General features: G+C 37.6%; 1 long non-coding RNA gene across 2 annotated transcripts in view; it reads right to left on the bottom strand.

The window, feature by feature from the left end:
- Positions 1-2,926: 2,926 nt before the first annotated feature.
- Positions 2,927-17,218, bottom strand: part of LOC108447311 — a 152,355-nt gene continuing 138,063 nt past the window's right edge. The window contains exons 4-6 of one of the 2 annotated variants that reach the window (XR_001862802.1): positions 16,037-17,218; positions 9,450-9,492; positions 2,927-3,563 (exon numbers count right to left, since the gene is read on the bottom strand). The exon at positions 16,037-17,218 is cut by the window's right edge and continues 964 nt beyond it. This is a non-coding gene — a long non-coding RNA (uncharacterized LOC108447311). Of the gene's footprint in view, positions 3,564-9,449; positions 9,493-14,661 lie in introns of those variants that run through there. The other variant, XR_001862801.1, reaches the window with a different exon arrangement.

Below are 17,218 nucleotides of genomic sequence, written 5' to 3'. Positions count from 1 at the left end.
ATTAGCAAAGTGGCAACATAAACCCCAAAACAGCCCTTCCCACACACTTTCCCCAGCATGAAAATCCTGGTAGTTTGCTATTGCCACATGCCAAATAAACAGTCAATTTAATAAAATAGCTCAGTAAAGTGCTGGCTTTGGGTCATCACCCTTTAACCTGCCTTCCACAAGCTAAGACCGTGCTATTCTACATTGACACAACACAGATTAGTTTTCTTTTAACTCTCAACCTTGGTTTCTGTTACAGAAGATAAATCTGGAAGGAGAGAATATTTCTTATATCCCTCAATGTATTTGTTTTGACATGTGCTTTTAGTTCTCCCTTCCCTGCCACTGTCCACAAAAGCACGGGCTTGCATTGTCCTTCCCAGTCTTTTTTCCCTCTCCTTAGATGTTGCACAGATTTATTTTTAACTTGTTTTTGCATCATCCTGTGTGCACTGAAGCCCTTTCATCACTGGATAGTTTTCTGGGGAATGCTGCAGTGTGAACACTGTAACTGTGACCACATGCAGACACTGTAGCATAAGCAGCATGTGGCAGCCACAGCTACTGTACACAAGACATTTCAGGAAGTGTCTCTAGCATAGTGCATGCACTTTGTCTGCAGCTTCCAGACAACCTATCATATAGCACTCAAGGCAGCCAGGGCTTTTATGGGAAACACATGGTAAGCAAAAGTCATGACCTACTTAGTAACTAGAATTAAAAGAAACTTCGGAAACATGAGTCCAGCTACTTTTTCTGTTCCCCTGAGAAGCAGAAGTCATGCCATTGAAGTCAATGGAACTACAGCAGTGAAATCCTAATACTACCCCGAAATTAAGACTGCTGAACAGCCTTGATGTTGGTTACACAATCAGGAAAACTGGTATTTTGATTCATTGATCATTCATTTGAATAGATACATCACAACTGCCCCATCTGCAAAACAGATGATACTTGTTCTTCCTTTAATTGATCCAAGACATTTTTGGGGTGATTCAGGGAGGTTTTGGGTGATTCAGCACCGTATCTGCCCTAATGCTTTATTCTCTAGCATCCAATAGTATCACACCTCCCAGCAACACTGCCCTCTCTTGCATTTACCTGTTACTGCCCTATCCCATGATTGCAGTTCAAGGACCCATAGTGGCACTGATGGCAGTAAGAGAGAGAACTAAAGGCTGATTTACTCGAAGGAACTCAGTGGACAGCCAGTCCCAGGTTAAGGGAACACAGAAGCAACACTTACAGTACTTTCTCTCCAACTGCAGCAGCAATCTTGGCCTAGCCATTAAGAGATTTTCCTAAAGCATGTAAATTGTAAGGGTTTCATGGAGAAGGCAGCTTTAAAATCATCAAGCAGACAACATCTTCTTGCAAGTAACAACAGTCATCTTTTAGTTTCAACTTTTGATTAAATATCCACTGAACATAGTTTGGTTCCCAAATTATAGGCTTCTGCATGTCCTTGCAGGAAAGGTGCTGAACGCTTTGCAGGCTTTTGTGGAAATAGCTACTTTGGGAATGCTGGAAGAATGTACTTTGTAATTAGTAATTTAGCACTGATGACAAGTTTCAGAATAAAGTATTTCTGCAAGTCAAAAAAGGAAATCTAAAATTAATTCTCTGCAATCCAGTATTAGGCAATGATGAAACCATAAGGTAGGGGCTCTCACAGGCAAAGGAAATGAAGGGAACAAGGACAATGGTAACTCCCTGAGCCCAGTCAGAAGAGAGCTACAAATTGACACTGGCAGAATTCTTCCCTTCATGCCACATCCTGTGCTTCTATTTACTTCTGGGGAAAAAGAAAAAAACCTACATAAAAACAACCAACAAACAGAAAAACCCCACAATGTGCATTACTGGAAAAGGTCCAAGACTGCACATGATCATTCTGGGGCAGCAGGAAGCTTTCTACTTCCCCATTGTCAGGGAGAGAAGTATGTAGACTCCCACCAAAACCACCAACTTCCTGCACATAGAAAAGAAAAATCACTCCTAAACATCAGACTGATTTTAGCATCGCAGAGCTTATGCAAGGTAATGCTCTGCAGAAATGAAAAAAGAAATGTTAGAACAGTGTACCAGTAGCACAAGCAATTTGAAAATGCCTGAAGCTTAAGACAGATTTATTCTCCTTCCCATCTTTATTCCCTCTACTTTGGCTGCACACTGAAGATTTGCATTTGAAAAGGACTTGCTCATCCTCTCCAGGGAATCAAAGCAGAAGGAAATCTTACTGCTGACTTTAGAACTTAATTAGCTCCCACAGCAACAGGCCCATCACAGACACACACCCCTGGGCAGCTCTAGGAACAGCCTTGCAAGAATCCAGACCTTGTTTGGAGCAACTGCACATTTCAGAGACCAGTGCACTTCATATAGAGCTGCAGCACAAGAACGACACCTCTGCACAGTCTAGGGTTTCACCAAACCTCTCACGAGCTGACACAGTCTACCTCACCTCACCTGGGTGCTGCATTTGGAAATTCGTCAGCAGTGCTTTGCAAGCAATAGAGTTCCACATCTGACAGAAGGAGTCTCCCAAATACAAAATAAACAAAACACAAGCAGGGGCTTTGGAATATTCACTGTAAAAACTGCTTCTCAACAAATATCATAATTCCATTTTCCCTGACTCTGGAGCTGTTGGCTCTCATTTTTTCACCCTAGGTCCCTAGGACTCTCGTTTCCTTGGCTGACGTGCAGGAATCTGGTGAGACTGATGATGACACATGTGAATGTGAATTTATAGACATATTTACCCAAAGACAAATGCTTATTTCTGTAGGCAAAATCAGGATATACCATCTTGACTTTTAGCAATGTTGCAGAAAACATGATAGCTTCTGGCATCTGGTGCCCTTTTACTTTTTTATTTAATTATTTATCTGTGAAGAAAAAAATAAAATATTTACACAAACAAGGCTTTGTGATAATTAATTTAAATGGCCTCAAGTGGGAAACAGTTTTATCCCAGATGATCAACAAAACTCACATATTAAATGAGAAAGATGTAAACACAAAGGAAAAACAAATTTTCTTTGGCCTTAAATGTATCATTTCTATTGATTAATGACATCCTTTAGAGTTTAATATCTTGGGCAATCACATTTACTAAAGACAGCATAAAAATATTTTTAAATTTTCATAATATTGCCCTGGGAGGCTGTTTGAAAACACAGGAGAGAGAAAGAAGGCATATGTACTCCAGTATAACTTCTCAAAGACAGACACATTGGCTTATTTTTGTTCCTAGGAAGTCACTGAATACTTGTTCCTCTCAGAAAAATGCTCTCTGGGGATGTTGCATATGAAAGATTTCAAGGAAATGATGATCAAAAAACATTCAATGCCATTTCCTCTCCCACCTCACACATTAAAAGACTGCCTTTTCCATCTGGAAACAGACTTCATCATTTTGTACTTACGGGTGACATAAATTTTTCTGAAGTCTCATCAAGAGATATATCCACTGCCAACTTAACCTTATTTGTTCTTTTAAAATCATTTCAGTTGCTGGATAGTGGTATGTTTGTGGAGGCTAGATCAGATCTATTCTGAGACAATGCAACCTGCAGAAAAATAAAAAAAGCATACTAGATTTATTATGAATTTAAAAAAAAGTACACTGCCCTACTTTCTGATCTGTGTCAAGCTGGCTACTGTAGAGAAAAAAAGATGACAGGCATTAATTTACTGAAGGAGCTCAGCCTGTGACACCAGCCCTGCCCAAAAGTCCTGTATGGGATAGTACCATAATTCAGGTCAGCTGAAGACAAGCAAATCCAGACAGTAGTGAGGAGGAGGAAGTGAGAGGGAAGACAACATGCAGGGAGATGGAACATGCTCCAATTTTAATCTTAATGCCAAAGTATTTACTGAAGTATTTTACATGTTCACGTTTACAAGGTTCATTTCTTTCACACATCTTTCAAATAGCTCTTCACTTGTGTCCTGACTGAAAAATAGGAGGAAAAACATGGTGTTTTCCAGCAACTTAAAAAGGGGGAGGGGAAAAAAAAGGAAAAGGTATTTAGCAGGCTCTGTTCTTAGTGTTAATGTTTATTACCATAGCCACAGTGCACAGATGTGCTACTCTTACTACCAGGCTAGCTTGTTACCCACACCAGGAACTTCTGTATCACATTCTAAAATGTTGACACGCAGAACACAGAGATGTACAGATTTTTACAGAAAGACTACTGGGATAACTTTTATTAACAATGGAAGGAACAAACTTGTTAAATAAGGACAATCTCTATCTCTCTCTCTAGGTCTTCCGTTCCTCCAAGCTCCTGATTGTGGTACAATTCACTAAAGCAGCTAATCTGGAAAAAAACCCATCTTAAGGGGATTTCTTTCTGTATCAGATGAAGGGACACAGATTTTATAGATATGTCTTCCAACTGATAATTAGTCCAGATATTATGAGCATAAATACACTTGAGGTTATGCCTTGAGTTTTTCAAGACACACATTGTCCTGCATGGAACATTCAAGACTTAGAAAACTGGGTGATGCCTGCAAAAGCATCAAATAATTTTACTGCCTGAAGCTGCTTCCTATTTGTTATTCTACACAGACTTTGAGGTCTCTGCATTACCCATTCACACCCAGGAAGCCACTTGGATTAAATCACAGATCACTTCTTTCCCACCATCCCAAAGCTGTCTGAAACACAGTCTTTCTTTCTAGCACTTAATCACAGCTTTGCTGAGAGTGGGGAGGAGTAGAAGGGCAAGGGCAACAACTTAGTGTGAGTCAGAGCAAATACAGCTACTGGCTTCAATACTGGTAGCTCTACAAAAGGATCTGCCAGTATTTTCCATTTTCCTTTCAGAGCACTTTGGCTCTGTTTACTTCATAAAAGGTGATCTAAGTGTACTGGATGATGGAGCTTATGTTCTTTGCTGAGGAACTAAGAACTGAAAGGGATGTTTCTTCAGCACGACAGTAAGCAGAGTACTTCCGAAGGCAAGGATTTTTACCTTAAATCACATTAGGTCTCTTAAGTTAGAAAGCACCTTAATGGCTAATGATGATACTTTGCAATTCCCTCACTTTTAACTTCTAACAGTAATATAATAGCTCCAGTCTTTTATTCTATGTGGTCACTTAAAAGTGTCTACACACAGTAGCAACACTACTCTCCAAAACTTAGAGTAAAAAAGCAAACCCAAATCCAGAATAGCTGAAGTAATTCTAACATTTTTCTCCAAAAGATTTTATAGGTCCCAGATCAAGTTATGCGAAATACAGCATTAGACTCCGTAAGAGAGTGGGGCGACAGCAATCAGAGCTCTGTGAGGAACGTGCAGGATAGTTTTTGCCAGAGCTTTCCAGGCAAACAGATTCAGATGTAACAAGAACCCTACTTCCTCCACTGTCATTTAATATCCAGAAGGAAATTCAGTTGCATTTCAAATGTCCTCTACTTCCTTCCTTTCTTTGGGGTTTTTTAATTGGCTTTTTTTCTTTGCCAGACTCATTCCCTTAGAAGTTTCATTGATAGTAACTTTTGCTGGAGAACCCAAGGTATACTCAAGGCAAGGGGAACCTTCATCCCTTAAGACCAGCAATGAGAGTCTCTAAGGTTCTGCCAGAGTATTCAGTCTGCCCTTTGTTTTCAAGGAATCCTTTTAATTATTTTCTTCATGTCACAGATCCAAACTTCTGAACAAAGTCTGATTTGCAGCTCAGATGTTTATAGGGCTACATAATTTTACCGAAGCTTCAAGAAAGAATTTATAGGCTCTGTGGAAACAAAAGAATTTCAAATAAGACAGGCCAATGACTAAAGCAGTGTAACACATTTCTTGGTCTTCTTTCAGCTGGTTTTGCCTGCCCTTCTGATATCCTCCCCAGACTGTGGGCATACCTCATCTAAAAGTAAAAGGCTTCTCTTTTTTAATGTCTAGCAAATGGAATTTTTCCAGGTCTATATTGGCTTCTTTGCATGTTATATAGACTGTAGATGGCCCACAGGAAAATGCATGCTTTTATGATTGTTCTATTGGTTTTGCTTGTATCTATCTTGTAAAACTGTATGTGACAAATATGTTTTCATTATGTTCCTTTAATACAAAGTTATGTTACTTTTGCTACCATATTAAATCTTCAGATAAATTTTTATGGCAACGGCAAATGATTGCAGTTTGTTGATTGGTTTGCAAGCATGAAATTCAAAGTCACTTACCTTTAAAGAAGCCTGCCTGAAAAAGATATCCATTTGCAAGTTATCTGCAAGATTTTGACAACACAGATTCAAAGCTGACAAACAGAATAACAGGACTGTCAAAAGCCTTACTGGCCAAGATACTTAAGCTTCTCTAAATGTTCAGCTGAAGGCTGTTATTTTGCCTTATAGTCAGTTGGCTCTTCTACCCTGTTTACCTCTGTATTTTGATCAAAATCTAGAGGACTCTTACAACATCTCAAGGGGCAATAGGAATTTTTCTTGCTCTTGGAGTGGGCTACCAGTGTATCTGTTTGGAAGGCTAGCCTGATCCTAAAAATTCAAATTGGAAAGCCTGCAACATTAAGTCTGCTTTCAATTCTGCACAGAAATTATTAGGACTCAGACCAATGAAGCCTTTACTCAGAGACATGCTTAATTTTTTGTCAATTTTTTCTAATTGATTAGTCTATGTAACTCCTAACAAAACAGAAGGCTACAATGCCCTTGACACTTGGACTGCTTAAGCTTAGTTGAATTTGAAAGCCCCCTGCATTGTTTTGATGGAAATCTCAGCTATCACTGCTATAGTAACTAGTAATTCTGAAATGAAGGGATCCAGTTCCCCGAACTCCCCTCTCTCTCTGCTCAGGTTATTTGCCATAACTGCTTTTTCAAGGCATGAACCAAGACACAGTTTCACCAAAGTCGTTGCCATGTTCAGTGTTATACAGAAGAGTTTTATAATGTAGGGTGATAGAAGAGTTAATATTATTTCTGTGTCATGATTTGACAGCTCTGGAATTTAGTGTTCGTGACATTTCATTTCCACTCACTGAGCCTGCTGAGATTTACAATGTCCAATGGCGTAATAGTACAAAGGGAAAACTATTGCAAAGTTCAATTCTATAAGAACATCTACCACTGTTGTGACAGTTTAATTCATGCTGGTGAAATTCTTTTAGAAGCTTGAAAAGAAAATGTGTGACTGGTTGGTTCTTATATGCTGCTGAAATTATTTAAACAGCATGACAATTCTTAAGACCGCTCCATACCAAAGCCTACATGTGCAGCATTTGACCAAAAATTGTCATTTGAGAAAGATTTTGGAAGTTTCTAAATAAGCCCTGTGGTGTGGTGCACCTGTATTTTGGGTGCTACTTCTGCCACTTATTGGAAGGACCACCAACCCTTGACAACCTGAGTAAAATTCATTATGGTGTGTACATATATACGTAAGTGTGTAGATAGATTTGCAGATATGCACACAACTATACTTTTCTAAAAGTTTTGTATACTTTTACAAGACAAAGAAAATCAAAATAATTTACTGTTTTCTCTCTGTTGAGAGACTGCTTTCCCATTAAAAGTTTTTTAATTCTCTAAATTAAAGCAACTCAAAGCAGTCTTGGTGAGCTATTTTGAGTATAATGTGCTTCCCCCATCACTATCAAAAAGCACAGTAATTAAGTCCAACATGATCTCTAAAAACATTCCCTACTGTCCAAAACTTCTTTATTGTTCTTGATGACCAGACATTATTTTTTTTCCTTCTGTAACCTAAAGCACCAACACTAATTAATATTTAATGCCTCATAAATCGATAACAAATCCCAATTGTCCAATCTTTCATCATGTGCCCACAGCAAGTAGTTAGGCAGTCTAGAATAACAAGCAAACAAAAAACTGAAACAAACAGGCATCCAAAGCAAAAACCACCAATCCATGGCCATTCGCACTTTCAAATGACACGGCATCTCCAAGAACAGTGTATACTCACCACAGAACCCTCAGATTATGTTACACAACCAAAAATCACCAAATCATGAAGGATGTCTAAAACTACTTTCAAATACCATCCCAAATTCTTGGGCTACAACATGCTCTCCCCTCAGCCAGCATTAATGACTGGGGCCTCACTCTGTTTTCAGTGAGCGGTCTGAAGCCGCATCACCTCAACATGGAAAATGCATGAAATAAACGTGTCTGGTCTCGACTGAACAAAAACAGACTGACTGAGAAAGTTCCCTGGCAGAGAACCAAAGAGTAGCTTCAGAAAAAAGAAACAAAAATTACATTATGGAGGGAATTTGTAGCAGGTGCCTTCACTTACCAGCTACCCAAATGCTGCCAGGTCACCATGGCCCACAGAAACAAAGCTACAAGACACCATTCCCTGTGCTTTTTAACTTCATATTACTTCCCATGAATATAATTGTTCCATTTTAATGCCTCTTAAAAGACATAAAAAGGAAATCTATTTACATCAGAAGGCTTAAGAAAACTGTGGTTACATCTTGAGGGGAAGTGTTGCAGTGTTTTTGGCTGGGTGTATCAAGTGAGAAGTTATATATTTTATAGATTAAAAAAAGCCTAATCTAACGAGCAAGCTCCTCACTGATTTCAGAAACTCATGAATTACAGAAAGTATTTTTCATATTTGGTTTTTAATATGATAAGGATTTATTTAAAGGTTTACCAAGAAGCAAAATTCCCAATGAAACCCATGATTTACACTTTAGAGGAGAGGAAAATGAGAGTAAAATAATAAAGATTTTCTGCTGTAGAGTTTCCAGTATTAACAGACTTTCTTTAGCTGCAACTTTACCTATTACTTCATCCTTTTAAAATTAGATTTTCCAAGTGAAAACAAAACAAAAAAGGGGTGTAATATTATTCTAAGATCACATGTACAGTTCCATTAGTGAATGAAAGTTCAATATTCAATAAAACAGAGGAGGGGATCAATATTTATACTCTGTAGAATTATTTGGCTCTAGGATAAACAAGGCAAAACCTTCAGTAATTATATAATTATAGCACACATATCAGTAAGCAGTGACACAGCTTATACAGGAATAAAGAAATTTCTCTGTGTTAAAACAAGCAGTCCCTAGTATGGGGATGGACCTTCACAATTTGCATCCTTTACCCTTAATGATTTTAACCGAAAGTCGTATTTGGATCAGAACAACTTGGTGTATGAAAGTTTTTCCAAGCCAGAAGAAGATACATACAAAAGCCAGGATTCCTCTCTCCCAGACAATTCTACATTCCAACACTTAACAGTATTGCCAACACATGAGCACTATGCACACTAAATAGAAAGTCACCCTCCTCCAGAACATATCTGCTTGGCATAACCTAGATCTACCTTTCTTCTTACATACAGTATGTTTATTACAAGTCTCAAGATGTCTCTCCAACACTTCCTTTTTCCCATTGCCTCCTAGGAATAACACAAGCAGCCACCACCAAATACAAATAAATAAATCAAACTTACGGCTTTTCAACAGCAAACATTTCTGTACTGCAAGTCTTCACTCCTGCTAATACAAAAAACAACATAAGAGAGGAGACTGAGAAGAAAAGCCTTTCCCAGATCTAGACTGGAAAAACTACCCCAGCCTGCAGCCTTAATCAGCAGTAATCACCAGTAACCTCTGGCACCTAAGATTAGACAAAATGAGAAATGAAAAATAATGTAACCCTTCACATCTTTTTAAACTTTGGTATTTTTTCTACACCATTTCTGGTTCCTAACCATTCCTAAAAATTGCAGTTAAGCAGGTTCAGGGAGATAAACTTTAAAAACAGCTCCCACATTCCCATTGAGACTTTACACAAAAAATACTTTAATTTTACTTTTGTGAGGAATATGATTCATAAGAAAACAAAGGAGATTGTAGTAAGTGTTTTGATAGTTTAAAAATAAACATAGAATATGAAACAGAAGATGTTTGGGCAAAGGAAACAGCCAAGGTAATGCAATAGTTTCAAGTAGTCTAAGGCTATGATCAGGCTGTGGTGATAACCAAATTATCATAAAAATATATCACTAATGTTCAGGATTTCTCTTTCATGTGAATTCAATATCATACATTCTAAGACAAAATTTGATCCACTACTGCTTACTCAGGAGCAAATTACATTACAAATATTTTATCAATACATTGCATTATCATCATATATATATATATGAAGGCTTTTTCTCTTTATTTTAGAATACATCAAAAAAATCCCAGATAATAGTCATATCTACTAAAAGCAAAAAAGAAGCAAGATTGTAATTAAAAGCAACAATGAGAGAAGGAACATACAGCATAAAATTTATCATGATATTTAGAGACAAAACTATTCGCTGGAAATCTTTACTACTACGGCTTAACAAGGAATAAATATGGATAGATGACAGAAGTGATTACAACATACTCCCTGCAACAGAAAAATTACTTTCCAGAGAACCAAGTTAGAATATTTATTGTTTGGAAAACTCAGAAAAAGGCACAGCAACACCAGTTCCCAGAAGAGTTTAAAGAATTAACTTAACCTGGTAAACTAATCATAGTTTTCAAATTGTCGCCTGCCTAGGCATGTAAAGGAGGGTCAGCATGCAAGAAACCTTCTTTATTTCTGCCTCTCAAGGAGAGAAATGAGCTCCTTCAGCTGTAATGGATACAAGTAAAATGACCCCTGCACATCTTATCGTTGAAAGTTCAACTCCGCACCTTTAGCACATGCAAGATTCTATCACTTATAGGAAAGAATAACTGCATTATCTGCTTAAATATTAATAAAATGGGTTTTCCTGTGGTAATTTAGGAACCCTGTTACTCCTCACTGTTAAAACCAGCATACAATAACCTCCTTTATTTGGTTTCTGGTTGTGGAGACACTTGTGTATCCATGGACCTTTGCAAGCACCAGCTTGAATAGCAGCTGGGATACCTAACGAGATACAAGCAAAGGCCGTCATTAATTGATTAAACTCATTTTTATAAACCCTGAGCTCCTGTTTGCATGCTATTGATGAGTATTAGAAGCTCTGTAGCCCACACTACCTGATTATGACACATTTTTTTTGTAATCTGTTCACTAAGCAAGGTCTCTCCTTGTCACACCCTTAGACCTGTAAGATTCTATAGAGGATGTCTGTACTGTGCCTGTAGCACTGAGCCCTCCAAAGCCTTTATTGCAGCTTTGCCTCAGTATGGCCTGTAAGGCACAGGAGTGCTGCTGAGCCAAGCCAAAGTGCAACAGAAACCAAGCAATATATTCAGGAATGTGTTGGAAGTATTCAGTAGCACAGCAACTGGAGTTTGTGTCTTAAATTCTAGCTAGAGTTCTACCCATGGAATTAGCTTTTTCTTCTCTGATTTTTCTGGCTGGTGAAATAGTGAGTCATCTTTTTAATTCTCTCTTTAGCAAAAAAAAAAAACAACCAAACAAAAAAAACCAAAAAACAAACCCTCAAAAAACCCACCTCTGTGCTTGCAATATGTAGAATGCAATAAAGACTGCATTTTAATCAGTTTCTAAAATAGTTTACCCTCTTTTAGAAAACATACAAAATTAAGGCCAGAAAAAAGTACTATTTGCAAAAATATTTCTCCCAGTTTTCACAGCATTTCAATTTCCTATAAATTTGGCTCCTACTGCTGTTTAAAGCTTGCTGTGTTACATACTGTCTCTCTTCAGTTAAGAAAATAACTGAATTTAACACCTTATACGCTATCGTATCACAGGGAAACAAACTAGAATTTAAAAAAATATATGAAATTATTGCCATATTAAATGTCTAGGAGTCTCTGTCTTTCCAATTTTCTTTAATGAAATGGCATGGATCAGAGCAGACATAAACCCATTACTTCTCTTAAGTCACAGAACAACAACCTACCTCCAACCTTCCACTTTAGCAGAGGCTCAGCAGTGTTTTTGTGGTATGGTAAACATACCTGAAATATGAAAGCTGCAGTGTAGAGAGTGAATATGAAGACAAATGTAGCTCTCTATGAGAGAACTACTCAAGGAGGGAAAATCAACTTTGTCTTTTCCATAGGACTCTCCTTTGTTTTATCCAACCTGTGAGTGGCTCTGCTGAGGGAAGTCTCATCTTCAGGCCATTGCTGATGGCTCCTATTCAGTGATCATAGTAACACTGGGAGAGAGCACCTCAGAGGCCTGATGGGAGGAATTAACCTTAGTGCATTTTTATTCAGTTGGGAAGGTCAGAATTAGAAAAACAAGCTTGCAACCATAAAAATGTCACTCATGTTGCTGCTTGGCAGTGCATTAAAATGGCACTCATTTACTTGATCTCATTGCTTTTTGGCAATAGACTTCCTATGCTATAGCTTTCCTTTTTCCTTTTGGGACTTTCATGGCAGGCCAGTATTTTCCCCTGGCATCAACATTTTACTACCAATCCATTATCCATTACCTTCCTGGCACGTGCAAACTTCAGAAAAACCTTGTCTGGGATTTGGCACTCTACCCAGTGCCTGATAAATGCTATAAACTTTATTTCTTCTCTTGTGGTGCAAATTGGAAAAATATGTCATGCAGTTATGCAAGCATGACACTGTCCTCAGCAAAGGCTGCTTTTCAACACAAAATCCTCCAGAAATAATTTAGTACCTCTTAAAGCACCACAAAAAGAAAGGGGAAAAAAATGTGGCAGTTTTCCTGGAGATGTTTGATTCTCTGAAGACACCGAAAAAGCTTATATTTTGAAAATAAAGCTTCTCATTACAAAAACTTTGAAACGCTGCCTTTAAATCAGCAATGCGTCATCCATTTCTGAGTGGACTGAACTTCAAAACTGAAGAGGCTCCTTTGAAGACAAAAACTTTCCTGCAACTTTGTCATAACTACAGAAAAGTAAAAGGAACAAGGTTAAGAGATAAAAGCACAGAAAATCTGGATTACAGATAGAAGTGGCGCTGTCGTCTTCTGACTAGATGTGTATGTGTTCATTTTAGGATGCATTTTTCTCCCTTAATTTGCACATTAGGTTGTTCTGGATACCAAGTAACAACCTTGAGCAAAACTGAAATTATTTGCAATAATAAAACCTCCACTTAAAGAAAAAAAATCCTAATGTATAGGCTGAAAAATCTCCCTGATGTTAATAAAAAGTGTGAAAATGTTACTGTTTTAATATTTTGAAAATTGCATCTTGCATTTTAAGTGCTCTTTCCTGTAATACATGTGCCACATTCTCTTTCCTTACCAGTTACCATATTCTATTGCTTTATGCAGTTATACTGGAGAAAATAACACAATATGAAATAGTCCAAGGTTAGCCACCTGCTGTGATTAAAACAGTTACCAGTAAGCTAACAGCAATGCCTCTGTGAAAAAGGCAGGGAAAAAGCTATCCCCTCAGACTTAAAAATTTAATTCGTGTTAGATGGTTTGAAGCACAGGTACTCTGGAGAATAAATACTTTGGTTCCCTTTGATCCAAAATGGGTGTACTTGTCTAACATAGTATTTGCTCCCTATGTCATCACATACTTGCAATTCTCAAATTCTGATGCTGCTGGTGTGAATCGCCCAACAGATCTTGTACTCACCTGTTCTTTTGAGTCCTTAGGATGCTCTGAAAGCATACTCACTAGTGAGACCTCCATAAAAAGGCTTGGGATGAAACCAGACTTAGGAGAGGCTTTGTTTCTACTTTACACAAAAATTCAGTGGTTTAGTGCTCACCCAACACTTTCTGTCGCTCCTCTGCCCAAACTAAAACAGTCATTGAATGATGGCAGGAGACAGACATGTACAGGCAGAAACACCCACACCATCAAATATGAGAAAGTGGTTCTCCAGTTTCATAACCATGACACTTAATAATGTCACAGAAAAAAGAGGTTTAAAGTACTCCTGAAATTAGCATTTATTTCTTCAAAATTTAGCAATTCCAGTCTGAGAGGTTGGGAAATAAATCTCCCAGACTGCCCACTTTACCTGCCATTTCTTAAGGCGTGACAGAAATAACTTCAAGCCCTTACTCTAAATCAAACAGAAGGTGATTGAAATGACATCACTTTCATTCTAGTAAATATCTCCACTGCTGAACTTCTGTGAAAAAAAATCTGTTCACTTAAGTGTATAGCTCCAAAGCACTGTAATAGATTCACATTTCCTTCAAAGTCAACAGCTACATGCCAAGCAACCAGGGCACAGAAATCTCATCTTACTTCCAGTTTAGCTACTAGACTACCTCCATCCAGCTTACTGGTTGCAAAAAATGTAATTCAGAGGCACTTGATTTTACTTAATCCAGGATGTTAGTTTCTATGAGAATAACAAAAACATAATCAAATGAATATTTTTATAAAAAATCTTGTACCCTAACAGAAATGCTACACAGGCAAGATCCAGGCAAGACTCTTAGGGAGATGATGCTGCTCCATTCTGAAGTATTCTGCTTCGTCCCTTGAACAATGATACACTCACTTTGTATCTCTGACATCCTGGACAGGGAATCTTTAGCTAAACATGGATGTGCATGCATGCCCTGATAATCAACAGAGCTCTAACTGCTCTAGAATGCTGTAGCATGGCACATGTTTTGCAATTTGGAACATGGTACCTCTCCTAAAACGTGGGCTTATGCCCATCTGGTTAAACATTAACTCACTGATGTTTAACTTTCTGCTGAGCAGATACATTTTGAAAACTGAGTTATTTATAAACATTGTAAACATATAATAAGATTGTACCATATGTAGCTTTTATTTGCTTTCTGTTCATCCTGTAAACATAGAACATGTAGATTTCCCTTAGTGAGCCTAATGTGAGTTCTTTGGTCACCCTATGGATATCTCATATTCTATGACAGTTACAGTGACAAAGTATGACTGGATTTGCATATTATTTGAACAAAACTCTTTGATTTCAAAGCTAAAAAAATACACAATATTAGCAACTTAAAGAAAAAAACTATTCACCATAATACACAAACCAGTATACCAATCCTATTTCTGAGATTTATTGGAGAAACTGTCAGGGAAGTGAGTACCAGGCAGGTGGATCATTTGACTGGGATTAAAAGTAAGATAGCAAATTCACAACTAAGTAAATCATCCCAGTAGCTGCCGAACATCCTGGCACTAGAGATAGAAATTTCTAAGTAAATCTAAAAAAGACATTCCGTTAAAAAGCAAAAAGAAATCAGGAAAGGGATATCCTAACACAGCAAGTTTAGACTGTCTGGCATCACAGGTTCAAATGCTCTCACTGACTCAGCCACTCCAAGTACTCATCAGCAGAATATATTAAATGATGTGAATGCAATTATGACTAAATCTTGCAGAATGACAGTATCATTAAAAAAATAACAAAGAAAATATTTTGTAAATTTTTGCTTGAATATTAACAGCATAGTGATGCCTTTTTTAACAATAATGGTTTATTCTTTGTTACTGTCTGGCATTTTTATCATTATACTGCCACCTGTTCTCATTCCCAGAAAGGTCTGCTTTTGAAAAGTGTCTTATTTCTATGAAGTGAAGTATTCTGGCTGAAACTGCAACTGAGAGTAAAATATTGTCATTGTTACAAAACTTACCGGTCTGAACAAGATTTTCATACGAAATTTTTATAGGGAAGATTGCAAAATGAGAAAGTAAGAAATAACTGAAAATGGAAAGATCAAGAAAGAAGCCCTATGTACGTAGGAAAGAAGAACAAGAGAAATTTGCAAGTAATACCAGGCATGGAAGTAAATAGATTAGATTTTTGTTACAGGATGTTCTTGTTATCCCAGATCTAGTTACAGTTATAGTTCACAACATTCAGTTTATTCCCTTTTATCACAGCATTAATTGTATGGCCATAGTAAATCAATAAGATAATACAATAAATTTAACTTTTATTTTCCATTCAGTCTCAAACAAGTTGCAGGTCTAACCCTTTCAGTCTTTCTTTTACATATTAGCAGCTATACTGTTTGGGACAAAACTGTGGAAGACTCTAAACTGATGACTCAAAATAGGACACCAAAGTGTACCAGGAAATGTAAGCTGGTAATAGAGGGACTCACTAAGGAAAGAAGACAAATATACTGAAAATACTATTCCAATACCTGTTTTCGAGAGCAGCATGTCACATTCAGGGTGTTAGCAGAAGAGCTGCATACAGAATTTAGGATGACAGCACAAGGCAAAAGGTTTGTTGAAGCAGTCTTCCCCTCCATAACTGTATAGGGATATAAATTTAACCATTTGTTCTTTTGAATATAAAGCCAGCCATATTGCAAGAGACATAATTTCACATATTAGATATGTCAACTATATCCTGGAAAATGCCACAGTCTAGAATTAACTGTTTTATTTAAATTGTTGTTCTATGAGTTGTGTCTTTATTGAAGCTTTTGACTGATACATAAGCACACAATTAGGGTACAAAAAAGTGTATGTTGTTTTTATTTTTCCCATGCTCACAAGTCTGTTAAGCTGGACTGTCCTAGGTTTGCTGATTAGACTCAAATAACTGCAAATCAAATCTTCATCTTCACATCATAGAAACAAAAGCAAGTGTCATTCTTTTCTGTGGTATGCCATAGTGAGCCAGAGTTACTTTCCAGAGGTGAATAACTCTTGTCAACTACTTAATAAGTGCTTCACCAATGACTCAGTGGCCTTCCTGGTGCAGACTTTCTTGGTGTGCATTTAGGATGACCATGTGTTGTAGTTTAACCCATGTGACTCACTTGTGGTTTTGCCAATTGTGAGCAATGTAAAGTCATCCTAAATGAGTGCTAAAAGAACCTTACAACACCTCACATTCACGTGAATTCTTTACACAGCGCACAACATACTGGAGAATTAATTTCTCAATGTTTAGTTTTTGGAAGAAATTATGCAGCTCTCTGTGTCAGCTGAGATCTATTTTATGGAAGACAGGACTAGGAGAGGTGGTAAAATGGTTGTGTTTTACATGTTTGCGTCTCTCTAGTCTTGGGACTAGTGGGTTTAACTATGGCTTGTGCCAGCTGCTAATGTTTGTGCCAAACAAGATCTGCTTTCATGCCAGTGGATGGGAAATTGCTGTCAAAGGAACTTTTATAGTATTCCGTTTGCATAATGGAATCTCATAAACATCAAGGAATACCTTGGAGCTTTAATAAACATGGTGAAATCTTGTCTCCATTGGGATTTTTGCCACAGATATCAGAGGAGGCAGGATTTGAAATTGCTGTGTTTAAGACTGCTTTGCTTCAGGGGCTGTAATGCCTGTCCAGAGATTGTGAAGGTATAGCAGGAAT

The sequence above is a fragment of the Corvus brachyrhynchos genome, unplaced genomic scaffold, assembly GCF_000691975.1.
Source record: "Corvus brachyrhynchos isolate BGI_N302 unplaced genomic scaffold, ASM69197v1 scaffold175, whole genome shotgun sequence".
In the NCBI taxonomy this organism is placed as follows: domain Eukaryota; kingdom Metazoa; phylum Chordata; class Aves; order Passeriformes; family Corvidae; genus Corvus; species Corvus brachyrhynchos.
Note: the sequence above shows the minus strand (reverse complement) of the source record. Positions and strands in the feature narration are given on the sequence as shown.